The sequence below is a fragment of the Cydia pomonella genome, chromosome 7, assembly GCF_033807575.1.
Source record: "Cydia pomonella isolate Wapato2018A chromosome 7, ilCydPomo1, whole genome shotgun sequence".
NCBI classification, from domain to species: Eukaryota; Metazoa; Arthropoda; class Insecta; order Lepidoptera; family Tortricidae; genus Cydia; species Cydia pomonella.
Window position 1 is genome coordinate 17541594 of NC_084709.1, and position 20013 is coordinate 17561606.

Consider the following 20013-nt stretch of genomic DNA (forward strand, 5'->3'; position numbering starts at 1 on the left):
GTCACAAAAAATCAGAAACCACCAACGTGTTACACATCATTAAATTGGTCTTTAAAAATAACTTGAATGTTTCTAAAAACTTTTTTGGATAAATTTAGTACTTTTGGATAAAACCGGTTTCTAAAGGCCGAAATAATGTTAACACTCTTTAACTTTCAAACCACAGTTCAAAAAAAATATGAAAAAATATCGGGAGAATAGTCGTAGAATAGAGTACTAAAAAACATACTTTGAACATGATCGGTTGAGCCATTTTTGAGTTTTCTTTAAAACACCCTTAATAAGGTCGTAAGTGCAGCGTAAACACGCACTTTTGCGCGACATGCAGTTATCTAGAACATCGATAGAACTTAAGTCCCATATTTTAAAAATAATACCATCTAATTAAAAACAAAATTGTTAACTACGTATTAATCACAATTTGCCTCCCATTGATGATTACCCTCTATTATTCAAGAATTAAGCGTCCGATATGCTTTTTATTATGTAAATATTGTTAATATAGATACATTAACACTCTTCAATACAAAACAATTTAATTCTTAAATCTCACATTTCAATTTTTTTTATTAGCAATCGGTTTTACTCACCTAAATGAGTAAATACGAGTATTTATCGGGTGCTTTGAGTAAATACTGACTAAATACTCAGTATTTACTCAAAGCACCCATCTCTAGCTATGAGGTAAGTTTATGAAAACGATTTTTAACGCGAATTCACTCGGAGTTTGACCTTGGCCGCCTTAAAACCTGGATCATGTTGTTCGACACTGCGCTCGCGCCGCGCAGGATGTTTACACAGAGAATAATTTTGAATAGGAGGAGTGGAAACTAGGTGATTACACTGATGTGTGATGCTCTCGTAAAACGAGCTGGATTTTGTAAAAACAAGCGGCGCCTACAACAATATACACAGGAACTTTCCTTGTTTACTGTTCAGACGTAAGACAACCGCGGCGGCGTCCATCGCCATGTTTCTTACAATATGATTGGCCTTGACAACGGCAATGAATATGGCGGTAATAAAGTAAATATCTAACGACACAACAAGCGGCTCCTCAAGTGGTTACGTCAGACGAGCTCCCGTCAATGGAGCGCAAATGCAAGCATATGTTCGTCCGGCTGCATCGCCCACCGCCGCCGACGTCTAGTTCACAGGTTTTTCATCGTAAAATATTCAAATTATCACTATCTAACCAGTTTAAGTTAATTAAATTCCATTGATTACACAAACAATCAAACTCTTGTGTTTATGTTTAGGTAATTATGCGTCTGTCTTTTTTTCATGACTCGTTTGTGTGTTGAAGTTGGTACGTTATAAGTAACTATGTAAAGCGAAAATTGCAAAAATTGAATTCGAGTTGTTTTCGTTTTACAATGCCAAGTCCGCGTTGAAGTCAATTTTAGAGTATTTATCCAAAAAAGACAAAGAAACCATAGCATTTACAAAGACTATGGATATTTTTAGATTCTACCTTGCCGACAAAACCGATCTGTCGCACTGGTAGGATTACTAAACACTTTAAATCAACTGTAATTGACTAACAATAACAGCATGATACTATGGTTAGACGAACTAATGAATGCTTTTAAATCAAAATGGCATTTAGATTCGAACGTGTAGAGAGCCCCTGGCTCGGGTCTCTTGTACAGTCAGCATCAAATGTAGCGGATCAAACAAGGTGTCAAAAGTATCTACCATTCTTGAACAGCTTAACAAAATGTTATGGTCCTATACTCGTATGTAGAACAATTAAGACGGTAAAAGATATACTTGTGAACATACATTTTAGAGATTTATCTATATTTGGAAAAGTTATCCGGAATATCAGCGTGTGAATATCAACTTTTGGTGCGTTGTTTCATCCGCTACTATTGATGCTGACTGTAGAACAAATATTGTTATTTTGAATTTTGGAAGTAGTTTTCAGTTCTGTACGCAACTATTAACTGACTAAATAAAATCAAAAATAAATGTTACCTAATGAGTTGCATTATAGTTTCGTCCTTCTCGTCACGTCATCGCCCAGTTATTTCGGGCGGCGCACATATTATGATCACCTCCGCGCACGGGCGTTTAACGTGTCTAACGTAATGCCCCAGCTAGCGCATGTGCAGTGCTCCACTAAACCGCACTCTAAGGAGGACATTATAGTCCCGACCCGGCCGCCTGACACATGTTCTACAAGTTAGATATTAGCGTCGTTAGTAGAGTACGTGCATACATATATTATAATATAACTATACTATATTCAGTAGCAGCAGTACAATTTTACAAGGCGTCATATCAAACGTAACTACATAAATCATAATTTCATATAATTTGTAACGGAATTCCACTACTTTATGACTATTATAAGCACAATGTAAATAATCAATCTTTTTGGTTGGCAAAATTGAGACATGAAATTTTGATTACCAATAATTATGGTGGCTGCGCAGGTAACAAAAAGTTATTTGTGTTCAAGGGGCAATTGATGACAATATTGCTTTTCCACAAATATACGTTTACTCTCGGATCTCGAAGCAATCATCGAGACGACAAATTACGAAACTTTACGACTCTGATGCTGATTTACTTATTCCATCCAATGTTTTTATTTTAATTCTTACGGTTATAAGATACCTTTCATGCTTTCGAAGAATTTTTTTTCGAAGTTATATTAGCATTTTTTTAATTTGTGATAAAAGTTTTTTAAAAAGGCATCTGTTCAAAAGTTTTAAAACACTAACGGACCAATGAAATTTCGAAATAACTATGGGTTAATCGGAGAAAATAGTTTCAGAACATAAATAATCTAGCTGGCTCGCGGGTAAGTCCCAGTATTTCTCAAATAAGCTGAAGGCTGTTTAATCTCAAACAAGTTCCACTGTTTTAAGAAAAATAACATATAAGTTATACTACTTACTTACTTTATGAAAGGTAACAAATTGAATTTTGTATTAAAAATAGAATTCAATCGGCATTGAACAAGAAACAATAAAACTTCCCGTTTGTTATTATAAAGCCTGTTGTTTAGAACCGCATTTTATTACTGGCCCGAATTTATTGCGATTACAACACGACTGTCGCAAACGGATTCCCTGACAGTTTCATTAGCATGTTTCGTTGTAGATTCACTCATAATTTATCCTTCCCATTATGTTTCATCAGTGGGATGAAATAATTTCGTCTAAAACTTCGTATCAGAAATAAACATAGAAAGTGGATTTGAGCTATAAATCGCTTTAAGAAATGCATGGAAGCGTCGGCGCCTGAATGCCGCGAGTCGCCAGCGTGCCGCGCGCTGTTAGGATATTTGCAGCTTGTAACTAGTTCTGCTTGTAACGATTACCATCCTACCTATGTCACATTTTTATGGCTTCAAGATAGAGCGTGAAAATAGCAAAAACATATTACGACCAATTGTGAATTCAAAACAAAAGCAAATGACATAACCATCTGCAGAAAGCTCCCTAATCGTACTCGTATTAATTCAGAAGCTAAATTCGGAAGATTCTGCTCGCAGTAGGTATATAGTCAAAGCTAGATATTTCTGTAGCGGTATCATTATTGCGGACCTGGTATGGTCTCTCCAACATCGGTCAGGATTCAGCTAGAATTTATTGTTAGAAAACAAATACTAAAGTTACAGGTGATCTTAATTGTGAGGAGCGCATCGGGGATGGAGTGAGCTTAAGGCATCTCGTATTACCGTTAGCGACGGCGCCGCGCCGGGGCTAAGCAGGCACTACTAGATAGTCATGCACTGTGATATGATGCTATCTTCCATATAATGTCACATATAATCCGATCCTGCACTCGGCAGAAGAAGGTTTCATGTTACGGCAGCAATCAGTGCACGTCCTCTGGCTTTAAATACGGCTTAGATCAGTTTAGTTAGTTTTCAGTGAAACTTTTCTGAATTTTTTGCATTTTTTTTTAATAACATTTGTGCAGTTATATACTTCGTATGATGTAAAATAATTTACTATGTAAATAACGAGATACACATTAAAGAAATTAGAAAATAGTGAACTGACTACTAACAACATAGTAATCTATAAAAATAAATCTAAACTTTATTACCCCATCCTGTCTCTCACCTTTCCCAGTCGGGCAAAACGTGTAATCTACTTCACATTTAAGAAATATCTGATATATTAAAATGTGTGATTGAGTATCATCACGTTGCGCTGCGAAATCTGACGTCCAGTGTTGCCAGTGAAGTTATATAGTATCTAATAAAAGATATCTTATTCCAATATCAAATATTGATCTAGCCATTTATCAAGTAATCGAGATGTAAAATATGAATTTCTAAGCGATATACACAGTATACGGGTTAGACAGTAAATAACCCACAAGATGGCACATGAATCAATACTTAATATTACTATTGTCAACTATTTATCATACAAGTATATCTCGACGTCTTATTCGTACCTATTTAGAGGATCATTATGTGTAGCTCGAATCATTGGAGTCCTTTGTCATTTATTCATTTGTATGATTATGGGCGGACTTAGGCGTCCATCATAATAACAAGGATTCGCGAACCTGAATATCACGAAATAGGGTCATCCTTACGTGATACAATCTGCACAAAAAATACATACTTATATATTTATTAAATATGGAATGCAATTATATTCTTGAAATACTGCTAATTATTGAGTCGGCCGCTAGAAATAATGTTTAATACTAATTGAGGTCTGTTTGAGCTAAGCCAGGAAAATACAAGGTTAGATGAAACATAAACTTCATCCTAAACAAGGAAACATATGGGTATGAGGCTATCACGGTCAATGTTTCATTATCAACAATGTATCTTATCGTCTTTATTACTTTGGTCGCTTATGGCACATACACTTGTATTCATACGTGAACAACGTTAGTAAGGTCTTAACTTCCTTTCGATTTAAGGGTCTTTTTGATTTGGGCTATAATTTGGCGGCGCCTCACGTATTAATATTATAAATCCCGCACGTGGGTGGACGCCATTGTCGGTCTTCAGATACCGCGGCTGCCCGCCGTTATCGTGGGAAATTTCTAGTTAGCCACCGCGATTGCGTTACCTTTGAACTTGTATGTGCTATCATCAACTTTACCGTCAAAAGTCCAGTTGTTGGACAGTTATATATATACGACAATGGGACGACCAATCTAACGCGCTGGGATCATGATGTTGACAAAACAAGATAAAATAAACGGTGAGTTTTATCGGTTGATAATCTCCCTAAGGTAAAGTAGTCAAAATTTTATTAACATGTCAATTCATAACAAAGTTCAATTACAATCCCGTTTTCTGGAATAAATTACTAATTCCATTCATTCATTCTAATTCACTCAAACAAAAGTTACTTGAACGCTAGTTAAAGAAATATATATATACTTATATCTATATTTTTGAAGAGTTTTCAAATTATACTTCACCAAGTCCTGTATCCTTAACTTAATATACCCGGCCAAACTCCTAATAGAAAATATAAAAATGCACACAGTTCCAAGAAAACTTACTCGGCTCTTGAAATGAGTTTGGAACTTGAAATTCCAAGCGTCATAATTTTGGTCATAATATCCACATACCTAAGAAATTAAATTAAATGCCAATATTAGGTTTCGCAATGACAGGTCTGTGCTAGATGCTAAAATGGTGCGCGTCCCAGTTCCATAGCCACCTAATATACGTGTGGTAATAAACACCAGTTAGTGCGAGTTGTAAAGTAATAAGTGGCTGATAGCCACAGATAAATGTCATCTAATAATTGCTTTCTGCTGTTGAACGAAATAGGAGTACTTGATGTCATGCCTTCTTTGTAAACATTGCCGTTGAAATAGGTATAGTGTTTAAAGTTCGTGTAGGTGTGTTCAATGGAAATGAAAGGCGACCGCTTTTGTCACCTGCACTCAATAGATGGACTCATTGTTTTGATTCCCGGGCGCAGTAACGCGAGACCTACAGTTGCGGCTTGTGGTATACAGCGCGGGATCGGAGTCCGTTCTTCGATATTTCCTCTACCGTTCAATTCAAATCACACATATTATATTACTTCTCTCGCTTTTTATTATCTCAGGAATGGACATTTAAAACTCGTCGCTTAATTTTACACTTTGCCGTTTCCGGCTCACTTTTATTCAATTCCCCGTATTTATGACGCCGAACTCGATCAATACTGTTCGGCCCGCAGCTTTGAATTAAGATAACGGTTTTATTAGCTTCTAATTCAATTCGTAGAATTTGCCTTATCTATTCAACGTAAAAACCTTTTTCTATTTGAGTACGGCTTTCTCAACATTAGTTTGCTGTGTTTTTCCGAAAATCCGCGCCGTGGATATTCGGAAGCGAAGTAAGCGAACATTGCGACTAAAGACAGGTACCGAGTACTGGCGACTGGGTCAGCCACGATCGTGTGCCGGCATTCCACGCTACTTCGAGTAGACAATACTGAGACAATTAATAATACTCCTAGCCCATTATTGTTTTAACATCCACAATTTGTATGCTCAGTTATCTATTCCGTTAGATTAGATATATGGAGCGATAGTGGCGTCTTCCTGGAATATTACTGCGAGTTGCAATTGTACTTGATCAAATGCAATTCAATAGGTATTCATGAGTCTTGCTGATGTTTTCTTTGTATCGATGATGTACAATCTACAAAAGTTACATACAAGTACCTAAATCTGCTGTTTCTAATCAAGATGGCAAACTTTCGTCAAACGACTTTTTAAATTTAATTAAAATAGGTACTTGAAAGTGAAACTGTATTATTTGTTTACAAATGTTAGAAACATAGTTACCTGCCCGTAATAGTTAATCCATAAACCTTTAACCCCACATTTGTTCCTACTTACATTTATATCCGCAGTCGCAACATTGTCCTACCGAATTAGAATTTCAATTCTCCAGAGGTTAAATCATAACAATGTGCAGTCGTTACCGTCATAAAGCACTAGTAATAGGCAAGCGGTGTTGATGCCTATCTCCGTTCGTGATTGCCTTCTTCCGCGAGCCGGGTCGAGGGTCGGGGTTTGACACTAGACCTTCGTTTTAAGCCAACTTTCTAGCGGTAACATATCCCACGACTTATCATCCTCGTGATTTCCATAGTGTTTATAATTTTATAATATATATATATATCATTTTTGCTTGTCATTTATGTAGTAGGCAAAATAGTTATTTAAATGAATAAGATATTGCATCGTTTGCATTTTACATTTTAAACAATTTAATTCCTTGAATCTTTGGCGGTTCAATTAATTTCGAATATATAATTTAGGTACCTACTAGGTGAAGTTCTCTAGACCCTGATTCATCAAAGAACAAGGTTCCCCAAACACTGGAAAAGTTTACCTTTACTTAACTTTAAAAGGATTCCGTAGGGCAAACGCGACCCTTGTCGATTTTCGAGACCTGGTGAAAACCAATTACAAAAGTGTATAGATAGATGTGCCCGTTTCTTTCGATCTTCTACCAAGTTATTTTTGAAGAAAGAAAATACAGATGAATAGTCGCCTCTATATACACGGTGGTGTCGCGCTCAATGTGGATTAAATGAAGACCAATGACAGAGGACTTTAAGGGCTAAACTAAAATTATTTTTCACTGAATATACTTGAGCATCTAATAGATAGTTCTTAAGGCCAATAAGTCCCTCCATCACTTTTTTGATTTGATTCATAGAACACGACTCTGTATTTGCAACCGCGGCCGGCAAAACGTCACACTTTGTCGCGTGCCACAAGGACGCCTTCTCAGGCTATTCGTAAAAAGATATAAGCAAATCTCATCCTTATAGCAAGTGTCAGAGTGGAATGTTTTGCCGGTCGCGGTCACATTTATGCCAATATTGAAGTTAGACCTGTAGGTATCCGAAGTACCTGTAAAGGGTGTAAGTAGTTCGTCCCAGTAACTCGAAGTGCCATTGCAGGTTAGTTAGATTAATTATTAAAACGACAAGACGCTAAAATGTCCAGCGATTTCACGGCTAACTACATGCCTATGTAATTACAAGATACATTTGAATAGAAAAGCCTCTCAAAGCAGGATTAATTAGTGCTTGCCCCGCGCTGAGAAGTTTTCTCAGTTGCTGGTTTTTAATTTTCTAAGACTGAAGCTATCTGATTTCCCAGAAAAATAGATATAGCTCGAAGTTTGAATAGTTGTTAGTTAAGTTCGCGTAATTCAGATTTTAATGAATGGATAAATATACTCTCCTCTTAGTTACCAAAAATGCATGCAAAATAGGAAACAAAATAGAGAACTATCGGCTAATATATAACACTTATGTGCCTTAAGCTGCTGGTCTTGATAATAACGACAGTAAGACGTGTTTTAGCAAATAGAGCACGTAGAAGCCATAATCTTATCAGTCGCGATGACACCCAGAAAATAAGACGTGATGTCTTGGCCGCAGACAACCCGTACAAACTGGCCATTATGCAATAAAGTGATCTGATTAATCAATAGAGCAGAGTGGGTCCCGCCATGCGTACCGCTAACGACACACATCCTCCTCAAGCATCCTGGCTTTGGCACCCTGCCGTTGACTTACAATTGAATCTGCTACAAATAACCACACTATTCTATTAATAGACAGCTTCTCACGCCCATTAATTCATCGTAATCTAACACACATAGTGTGTCGAGTTTGTTTATTGTTCGTGGTGGCGTAACTAACACTGAGCTACGAGAAACGAAGAGGGTAAACAAGTACCTATCAGAAAGAACTGCAGTAAAGTTGTGAGCATAAGCGGAATCCTCTGACGTTAACTCCGACCCATCATTATAGCGATACCGGCCGTCATTTCGCTTAATAAGTCAACCTTTAAAATCAAATTACATACAGAACTTGGAAAGTCTCACCAATTTAATTAGTCTCCTCGTTTCACTTAATTAATATTTCGATAAAAATCATTTTGAAAGCTTATCGCGAGTTTCGTAATTCGTCAAGTTTCATGAAAGGTAAAATCTTTATATTGCACTGAAATGTCGCCTACCTTCGTTGTAAATATTACCGGTAGTAATTTATATAAATCTGCAAATAGCGCATGATCTAGTTACCCCGTTATATGTTTCAATATACCTAATTGCTTTCCCTGAATTGTCCGGAACAGGGGCTGATTCTCATAAGGAAATGGACGTATTAATATTGGAATCGTATTGATACGTGCGTTAGTTCTAAAGCGGACCCCAGGCTACTGCTCATGGGAGCAGTGGCAAAATACCGGGACAACGTGAGTAAGAAGAAGTATTGGTACGTGCGCATTCACATTCACATAATAAAAATGGATTTAAATTTGGCAAGATAACAATCCATTATTAAATTTGGTTGTTGCTAAATGCAGTCGCATGCCAAGTAGGTATAGGTACTTTATATTTTTTCTGATCTTAGAGACATGATAAAGAGTCTTTACAATTGAAGAACTAGCAAAAACTTCAACAACGATGATCTAAGTATTACATGCGTATCTAATTATACTGAGTGCCTTAGCGGAGTAGATAGTTTTGCACCTTGCTGAACCTAGCACATACCTATTTCAGCTATTGTTAACAATATTGACTAGCAAACACTACATGAAACGCGAGAACGCTAACCAAACGCTAACTATGTTTACAAAATGTGTCACGTTTGCTTCTCGAGCATTATTTAATATCGTTGTAAGTCAACAAACTTAGCAAACCTGATCTCTAAAGGAATCAGTTTTAGCGAAGTTGTAACAATAAATACCTAATTTTTTTTTTGGAAATCTGATATTGCTGGATAACAAACAATTCCTTAATTTCCTATTCTTCGATTAAGTAACTATAGAAGTCGATCATTGGGATTTTGTCGGTCACTGGCTCACCGGTCCTCTGTAAAAGCAACACAATCGGATTTTCCTCTTAGGAGCTGTGTGCCAACTTTCGCCTCCATAAACATTGCGTAATTAGCAATTGTTTGTACTGTATTTATATCTAGCTGTTAGTTCATTATCAATTGTGCAAGTGCCTAAGTCATTGGAGTGCACCTTACTGCATCTTATATAGTGTTAGAGATGATAAGACAAACTTAATTTAATTTTATGATAATTAATTGAAATGTATGTATCATTAAAAAATAATGCCTAATATACTTTATTAGATGTGATGATCCAGTATTTGATTATTCAAATTAGAAAAACATCAACGTAGCCGAAAACAGTGTAAACATAAAAGTAAACAAATGCACCTGTACAGGTCTTTCAGCCGCGATTCCACGGTCATCCAAGGTGACGTCACAAGCACCGCGAAACTGTATCACTAGTTCATCAAACTCCTTCAAAGTCCGATTGTTTGAGTGATTAAATTCGATTTATCGTATGTGGTCGCGCTTGCCGGCGCCGAGTTTCGTTCGACACGCGCTCCTCGTAGCGAGCAATCAGTAACTGAACGTTTGGTTGGGCCGGACCAGTTATTATGCGCCCACCAAAGGCATCAATATACACTAACACGTGGGTATGGCGCTGATATCACATCGCACACGCAGCCGCTTATCGCTGCATCGCCGGTAAAAGCTCGTGATTCATCACTATTAGGTTTCGCATGTGACATCACCGAGGTAAGTATGCAGCTAATGTCAACATTGTACGAGTATGTAACCTACTTGTCAACTCAGATCTATCAATGTACCTAGAGTACCTACGTGTGCTTTCATTCGTCCGAACAACTGCCATTTTCTACGTGGATCACCAAGTTGCAATGAAATGCGGAAAATGTTGTCCATTTTCCTACTTTCGTAGCCTCGCTGTGGCTTTGCCACATAAAAAGAAAATATTAACCTAACCTTCTAACAAGGATAAGGATATTTACTCACATTATTATTTATTTCATGAAATCATGACTAAACTGTTCTTTCACACACTGAAGTACCTTTCCTCTTAAAAATAAAAATCGTTCAGTACCCCTAGTGTAATTTTAGTCGATAGCGAAACGTGACGTACGCGTTTGCGTTAAGTCTCATTTTGTATGGGTTTTTGAACAGCGCGCCAAGCGGGACGTTTTGGAAAGTCAAAAATCTCATACAAAATGACACTAAACGCAAACGCGTACGTCACGTTTCGCTGTCGAAAATATTTACACTAGGGGTACTGATCATTGATCCATAAAGTTCTTAACATGAAAATCTTAAAAACTATGTTAATAAAAAAAGATAACAAATAAAAAAAACCGTCCAAGGGCATGTAGACAGCGTAGGGTTCCGTAGTTATCTGTCACAAAGTGCTAAACACCATTTGTAAGTATCCTGTACATTAAAAGCAAAAGGGTGCCTTTGCAGAGCGCTTTGTACGGTGTTTTTAGGGTTCCGTAGCCAAATGGCAAAAAACGGAACCCTTGTAGATTCGTCATGTCCGTCTGTCTGTCCGATTCTGTCACAGCCACTTTTTTCCGAAACTACAAGAGCTGTACTGTTCAAACTTAGTAAGTGGATGTATTCTATGAACCGCATTAAGATTTTCACACAAAAATAGAAAAAAAAAAACAATAAATTTTGGGGGTTCCCCATACTTTCATCAAACCCATACGTGTGGGGTATCTATGGATAGGTCTTCAAAAATGATATTGAGGTTTCTAATATCATTTTTTTCTAAAATGAATAGTTTGCGCGAGAGACACTTCCAAAGTGGTAAAATGTGTCCCCCCCCCCCCCCGGAAATTCTAAAATAACAGAATGAAAAATCTAAAAAAAATATATGATATACATTGCCATGTAAACTTCCACCGAAAATTGGTTTGAACGAGATCTAGTAAGTAGTTTTTTTTTAATACGTCATGAAATTAAAAAAAAAAAATTTTTTTCATCATACCCATACGTGTGGGGTATCTATGGATAGGTCTTCAAAAATGATATTAAGGTTTCTAATATCTTTTTTTTTTAAACTGAATAGTTTGCGCGAGAGAACCTTCCAAAGTGAAAAAAAGTGTGTCCCCCCCCCCCCTGTAACTTCTAAAATAACAGAATGAAAAATCAAAAAAAATATATTATATACACCATAAAAAAAAACCATGCAAAATTCCACTGAAAATTGGTTTGAACGAGATCTAGTGAGTAGTTTCTTTTTTTAATACGTCATAAAATTTTAAAAACAAAAATTTCATCAAACATATACGTGTGGGGTATCTATGGATAGGTCTTCAAAAATGATATTTAGGTTCCTAATATCATTTTTTTCTAAACTGAATAGTTTGCGCGAGAGACACTTCCAAAGTGGTAAAATGTGTGTCCAAACTCCAAAGTGGTAAAATGTTGAACAAGATCTAGTAAGAAATTTTTTTTTAATACGTCTTAAATTGTACGGAACCCTTCATGCGCGAGTCCGACTCGCACTTGACCGCTTTTTTTTACTTAGAAGGGTAGACCTTTTGCGATAACTCAAAAATGGCCTAACCGATCATGTTTGCTATAATTTTCATTGAAAGTCCTTACTTTACTTTCACGATTGTTTTCATATTTTCTAGTACATGGTTCAAAAGTTAGGGGACGAATATTTATTTTCTTTCGGAGAGATTATTTCCGAATTTACCTTATCAAAAAATTGTTCATGAAAACCCGTGTTCGTTTTGTAAAGCCTATCCAACAACACCCCCAACCCCATACCATAGTAGGTAGGTTAAAGCGAAAAAAAATTTTGTATATCCCAAAAAAAAATAGTTTTTGTGTTACCACTTTGTTGACATGAGAAGTTTATATCTCTATGCCGAATTGCAAATTTCTAGCAAAGCCTTGGACGGATGTCAAAGACGAAAAAAGGGACATGGCGAAACTATAAGGGTTCCTAGTTGACTACGGAACCCTATAAAATACAAAGTAAGAGCAGTTACGCAAAGGTGGCCACTACGAGAAAGAAGAGCGCACGTTACATGCTCTACTTATTACTAGGGGACTTTTTTTTAGTTTCATTTATTGTGAATTTAGTTTACTGGTTTACACCTTAATAATAAGCTACTCGTATCATTTTACACACATTCAGCCAACAACTTAATATCAGATAGTGTAGGTGTGTTGTGTATATTTAATAGATAATTGTCAATAAAATCATAATCTTCTCAGACCTAGAACCGGCCTTTGTTTCCTTGATCCAACAAACAACAAACACTCCAAATCCACGATCGTGATCCAAATAACATTAAGTTTGTAGCTCGTATGGTTAGAATCAAAAGTTATAATCCAAATATTTGTAGTATCTCCTGTCTACATGGTTTCGAAGAAAACCGCTTACTTAGAAACGTGGGTTTACAGAGATACTTGTACACTTCCGAAGCTAGTTATTTATTCTTTACAAAGTTGTTTACACGAGTACCCGTCGATTTATTGTTTGTATTATTCGTCACCATAAATGGGGTCCGACTCAAATCTGAAAATGTATTACGTCGACACATACCGGGAGGACACTTGATACTTATCTTGTTCAACATAAGTACCCATTAAAATCTCAAGAATGACACACTGAATATTTTTAACACCGGGAGGTGCCTTTACTTATGCGAGTATAGTACAATCGTGATTCGAAAGCCCAGAAGCTGCAAGAATGTATGATACATTGTATGTTGTTCCCTAATAAAGATATATTTCATGGTCCCTTCGTTTCGATTACTTGATTCGGTTTGGCCCGTGGTCGTCTTGATCTTAAGTAATATTTATGGTTATTGTTAGGTCTCTCAGAGGTTAAAAGGCTCTGGGCTGTATTCAATATTAGAATTTAGTTACACGTAACATTTAATGACTGAATAAGTTTTCATAAAGATACGCTGTTATACAGATTGGACAATTAATCATACTATGGAAAATATTTGTAAGGTCATTATCGCTAGGATATTGAATCCATTGGCTATAAACGCTTTCTCTACGAGCATGGGCACTTGGGCAGTTGTAATTTTGGCACACTTTCGACATCATAATAAATCATTAAATATTTGGGAGTAATCTTACACAGATTGACCTAGCCACAAACTAAGCAAAGCTTGTACTATGGGTAACAGACGACGATATACATACATAAATAGGTAAATATATACTTTGTATATATTGTGGAATTACCCTTTCATTCCTCTTTTAATTTTAGAGACAGGGCATTTGCCCAATAGATGATAGGTATTGTGATATTACGAGTATTAATTAAATTTGCATTCTTAATTTTCTAGCATCGCATGCATTTTATAATCACACTGCTGGCTGCTTACATACTTAGATGTATCTTATCAAACTGGGTCGAGCCTCGCACGGGCAAACTGTTGCAATTTCCTCCTATATACCACCTTCACCGGCAGTCCTTTGTTTTTACACATTCTAATATTTATTATATGAGTCCATTGTAAGGACATTTAGAATTATAGTTTAGTCTAACAACTAAGTAGGTCAGCAATTACAATCCAAATATTACATTAGTTCCGCTTTGACATGTCGATATAACAATGAGATGTTTTGTAAATTATCAAACTCTTTCGGTTTTTATAACAAACGCATGCGTCAGTAGGTTTCTGACTATATACATAGATAGCTGTAATCGATTAGAGCTTTATTAACGTCGAATTAGGAAGCCGCTCAAGGATGATCTAAGTCAAGAGTTGGCCTCATCTGACCGTAGACATACGTTAACATTACTAGTGTACGCTATAATAGGTTAGACTTACTTCTGATTTTAACGACTAGGTACTTGTATTTTTACGTTTAGGTGCATACCTTTGATTAAATATCATGTATCTGTTTGTTCAGCGGAAGTGGTTGGAATAAGTGTTTCATATTTCACTCTGCTGCACAAAGATTTGTCACACTGCAAGCAACGTGTGCAGGGTAACAAAGTGCAACATTATCTTAGCCGCCTATAATATGGCCGCCTTGTTATGTAATGTTTCGGTTTTGTTTGTTTTGTCTAAATAATTGTAATACGAACTCTAGATATATAAGTTATAATCATATGGACGTCAAGTTCGAAATAAAGTTATTTCAATTTAAACTTTTGAGCGCTGACGACTTCTAATTTCGCTAATATCAGGCGGTATCACTAAGAATAAAAACACTTTTAATTTTATTTATGTTATAAAAAATAGATTAATCACCACTATTTTACTAATATTCAAATTAAATTAATTTTAAACCGCACAGATAAGTCAAAATCGCTAAAGCATTTAAATCTAGAATAATTAATTAGACAAAAAAGGGAGCATAAACCTCATATTTTTTAACGTTCAAAACATTTCTCTCTTTTAGTGCCTCTCCAACTGCCAGCCTACATGGCAGTAAACTCCACATATTTTTTCTGATCTGTAGGCTAAATGTGAAATTTCTTCAACCAGAATCGCCACTTTAGACACTGACAAATTATCCATCACATATCGAGATATAATTTATATCCTATTATTACAATCATAATACGCCTCCCGTCCATTCCCGGATTAACACCCGCAGCTATGAATTGTCTTTCTACAACCATGATTTTTATATCGTACGCTATTTCTCTTTCGTAAAGATAGAGGCACAAAATCAAAACATAAAGTTCATAGCCACGCTCTATGCTGTGTGTATCGAGTTAATTTAGTCGATGAACTAACTCTTCCTCAGGTCAAAAACAAGGTAATGCTTTTTAGCGTCTAGCCACATACCACAAATAATAAAATTCCGATCAACCGCAAATATTGATTCATTGTAATTGTTATTTATTTATTTTCCTCCCTTGAGACCAATTCATAATTCCTGTCATTCAAATGTTTTTTTTTAATACACAAGGTAAACCGCGAAACCATTACTAAATATAATGATACGACTAATTAGTTAATATTACTAATACCTTAGCTCTCGAATAAGTTAGTAACTTAGGGATGTCGGCAATAAGTAACTTAGTCAGACCGTGTAAAACGTGCAATTATATCGTTACGCGGACGTCTACTTTGTCATTACAGGCGCTATAATAGCTTACGACTGCAATAAATATGAGATAAATTGACTTTGAATGCACAACGCTCAACGCATTTGTGTATCTAGTACCAATCGGCGCGTACAGATAACATCAAAGGCGGTCATAGTGATAAATGACAATTGCCTCGTCCTTTAACTACAATAAATACTCCATTGAGACACTATGATATTATTTCTCGCCTGCTTATAGTCATTAAGCGCTATTGTCAACAACTTGTTAGGCTATTTGAATTGAATGCCTCTACGAGTCTGTTATCGGTAGATTGATCTATTGATAATGGTGGCTAAAGAGCAAATCTTGTGCTCCGTATGACATTGGCGCCAATGCTTAGTCTTTAGCTATTGGACATGGTAACATGGCCAAGTTAAATAAATTTGAGGACAATCTTGCACAGATCGATCTAGCCCCAAACTAAGCCCAGCTACAATTACAATGCCTCAAGGGCCTACCTGAGATTTAAGCTAATTATTAATTTAGTTTAGTATTTGTACAGTTATTGTAATACGTCTGTATTGCATGGTGTTTATTTAATCACCTGCAATAATTTACGGAGTGAATGTATAGGTCAAACTGAGCAACTTTTACTGTGGGACCAACCCCGAAATCGGGAAAAAAAATCGCTGTTTCATACATTTCGGCTTGACTTTGACATGTTCTATGGGGGACTAAATTTATTTTTCGCGATTTCGTGATTGGTTCATAGTAAAAGTTGCTCAATATAACCAATACATTCAACCCGTAAATTATTTCCGGTACCAAATAAACAGCCTGATATAATGGATATGTAAATAAATGTTTCTTTTTTTCATAGCACACAGCTTATAACGATGTAAGTACTAGGCGATGATATAACTACTTAGTTATATAGATAAATATACATATGTATAAATACATATATATATATATAGTCCTCCACATCGATTTCGATGACGTCGACCTCAGCAATCAAGGGTTTTTCCTCTTATGAGCTCTTATGTGGCTGGCCAGGCCAAACTTACTCTTAAACACCCGAATAAATACATTACAGTATTAAATATACATTAACATTACATCTATAACTCAGGAATAAATATTCGTGATCAACATAAACGTCCTTACCGGGATTCGAAACCGCGACCTCCTGCTTCGTGGTAATAATGACACTAATGATCTTTCATTACCGACTAGGATAGGAAGCCGTTATTATTATTTGTTCCTAGGTACTACATAAATATCTAAATTGTCCTATCTTACGAAACCTGGTCAAAACGGGATGCATGAATAATAATACAAAAAATATAAATATATTCCTAAAAATTAAAAACTCTGATATTTCATGTATATTCCTTTGAATCGATTCACTATATCAAGGTTTAGACAGTACAAACACCCAGGTATAGTGCGTTCTTAAAGAAAACCACAATAACACTGCTAGGTAAATAATTATAATCCGTGCTCACACTCACTATATACTCGTATATCGTATGTGTTATATTTCTGATAGTGAGTAAGGTTCTCAGAGCTCCCTTGTACACACTGCATTGCCAGCCTACATTTGTCTATTAATACAGTTACTTAATACAAATATGCAAATGGCGCCTATGACTACGCTATAGTTGACAGCGTCCATGAGTACCATGCCACCACCATACCATGAGTACGAGTATCTAGTTGTCAGCTGACTGATGAGCTGCAGTGTTAGTTAGACATACGTCGTAGAAAAAAATAATTAGTACTTAAATCGATATAAAATTCAGATATTCTACTTATATACCATTCACGATCGCAGTCTAGCAATTGTTGTCAGTACCTAACTTATTCATTCTTCTTCATTCGATTACGCAGCTGCGTTTAGGTTTAAAGTTATTATTGACCGTGTCCTTTTGGATACATACTCCAGCAATGTAAGAAAAAAAAATATTTTTACTTTCCAGGAAAAAAAACGTAAAACCCAGTCGCTGACTCGGCGGATTTTAAACTTTGCAACAGGCAAACATGTTCGAAAACTGAGGCTTTGACCGGACAACAATGCTTAATCACTAAACTACATCGGTGACATACCATCTTTGGCAATATACACGCTGAGTTTGCTTTGGCCTGGGTATGGATGCGTCATCGGAAGACGCAGGAAGTATACCTCAAGACGTATTCAGAAATATTAAATATGATACTAACTTGATTCCTGTATCGTGTTGTAGCGCTCATCAGCTGCGCACTACATGTGTGTAGGCGCGAGAGGTACTGATGTTGAAATTAAATTTATATCAAATTTAGCGTACAAGAACCGGGATCTTTGCGGAGCAAAACACTTGATACTGAGCCGCCCACGACGCCGCCTCCGGCGAGATGGATATGTGTTTGAGAGATCAGGATACCATCAATGGGCCGTCATGTATAATAAGTATAAGAAAATATGAAACCATAAAATCCTTATTCCTACCCTAAATTCCAAATATATCGGAATACCTTTAAATTACTTCATAACCCAAATTAGTTGCAAGACTTGCAAGTTACCACCATTTATGTGATGCTGACTGTACTTAGATAAATAATTTCCACTAGTTACACAATATTGCCTTCATTGCTATTACATAAACGGTGGAAACTATCTGTTACTAAATACCTAGTACCTACCAATACAATAGAAACCAGGTACATTGCATATCTCACATTGGTTTGGTTGAAAGTGGATTCGCAAAATTTTGTAGTATAAATAAAACTACTAACTAACTACTAACTAGCTTTTCGGTGAAGGAAAACATCGTGAGGAAACCTGCATACATCTGCGAAGAAATTCAAGGGTGCATTGTATGTGAAGTCCAGTCCAGAAAATTCGGAGCTTTACAAATAAGTGCCTGAATGCATTTATGCAGCCGTATATATACGGCTTTGGAAATGTATGCCGTTGCCGTGTTAATGTTTTGATTTGGAACCCCCCCCCCCCCCCCCCCAGCGATGTGATTCAAAGTCTGGTCGATGTAGAACCGAGAAGAAAGCAATTAAAACATTTTACTGCTTATTGTTTAGTTCCCTGCGCGCTCATATCAAATGTTACAACTGGCTTATGCAATATCATTTTGTAAACACGACCCCATTCACATTATGCACAAGGTTTATATTAACTGACCTGATTTATGCTTTAAATAAAAATATTTATCGTTACTTTTTCCGATTTCCATTCGTCTGTTACGCATAAAATAAAATGACCTTCAAGATTACGATAAAGTTTCCGGAGATGTTATTAAATCGTCATTTTATTGTTTGTCAATAGTACACATTTAGAGGATGATTTTAGCTATTGAAAACGTGCCAAGTTTCTTGCTACCTGATTGATGGACGTAATCGCATTTCACGGGAAATAGTGGGTGATTTGATTACTAAAACTTGTTTAGTCAGAAGTAGTGAATCATACAAATAAACGTTACTCGGCTTAACTCTGTCCTGTACCATCATCGCCACCGCATCAAGTATTAGTTACGGTGTCTGTAACAAAGATTAAAGAACATGAGAATTCATATTAAGAGTTCTGGGAAGTGTTTTTAGCAACTTAAAGGATAACCAGTCTGTCAAAACTTTTAGATTTTAGCTGCTCTTAAGACCAACAGCGTTAATATAAACTACATTTGGTTTCTGACAGCATAGATAAGAACAGTAAGAATAGGTACTTTCGTTCAAGACAAAGAAAAACTACGTAAAATTAGTTAATTTGTTGGGGCGATGCCTCAGATAATTACAAAATATGGAAATAAATACAACACAAAATAAATAAATATAACTGCGACATAGGTATTATTTATTTAACCTTTATTGTACAATACAATAAAGTGCAAATGGCAGACGTACAAATGCCTTAAAGCATTCTCTACTAGGCAACCTTTGGGTTAAACAAAAACTTAAAATTGGTGCGAAAAACAAATCAGTACAGTGAGATAAAAGTCATTATCTAAATAATACTATTATCAATATACATAGGTACAGTCAGCATCAAAAGTAGCGAATCAAACAAGGTTTCAAAAGTATCTACCATTCTGTGACTTTGTTCTATATGTATGTAGAACAATGAAGGCGTTAAAAAATATACTTTTGAACATAAATTTTATGGTTTTATCAATATTTGGA

General features: G+C 36.1%; 2 protein-coding genes across 3 annotated transcripts in view; one reads left to right on the top strand and one right to left on the bottom strand.

Annotated features, from left to right (window-relative positions):
- LOC133520025 (metalloproteinase inhibitor 3-like) overlaps positions 1-10397 on the bottom strand; it is a 58148-nt gene extending 47751 nt beyond the window's left edge. For both annotated transcript variants that reach the window (XM_061854275.1, XM_061854274.1), the window contains exon 1: positions 10194-10397. The gene's annotated coding sequence lies outside the window, so the exon portion shown is untranslated. The remainder of the gene's footprint in view (positions 1-10193) is intronic.
- The window catches only part of LOC133519507 (synapsin-like), a 145153-nt gene that overhangs the window by 113984 nt on the left and 11156 nt on the right, over positions 1-20013 (top strand). The gene's annotated exons all lie outside the window — the stretch shown is intronic.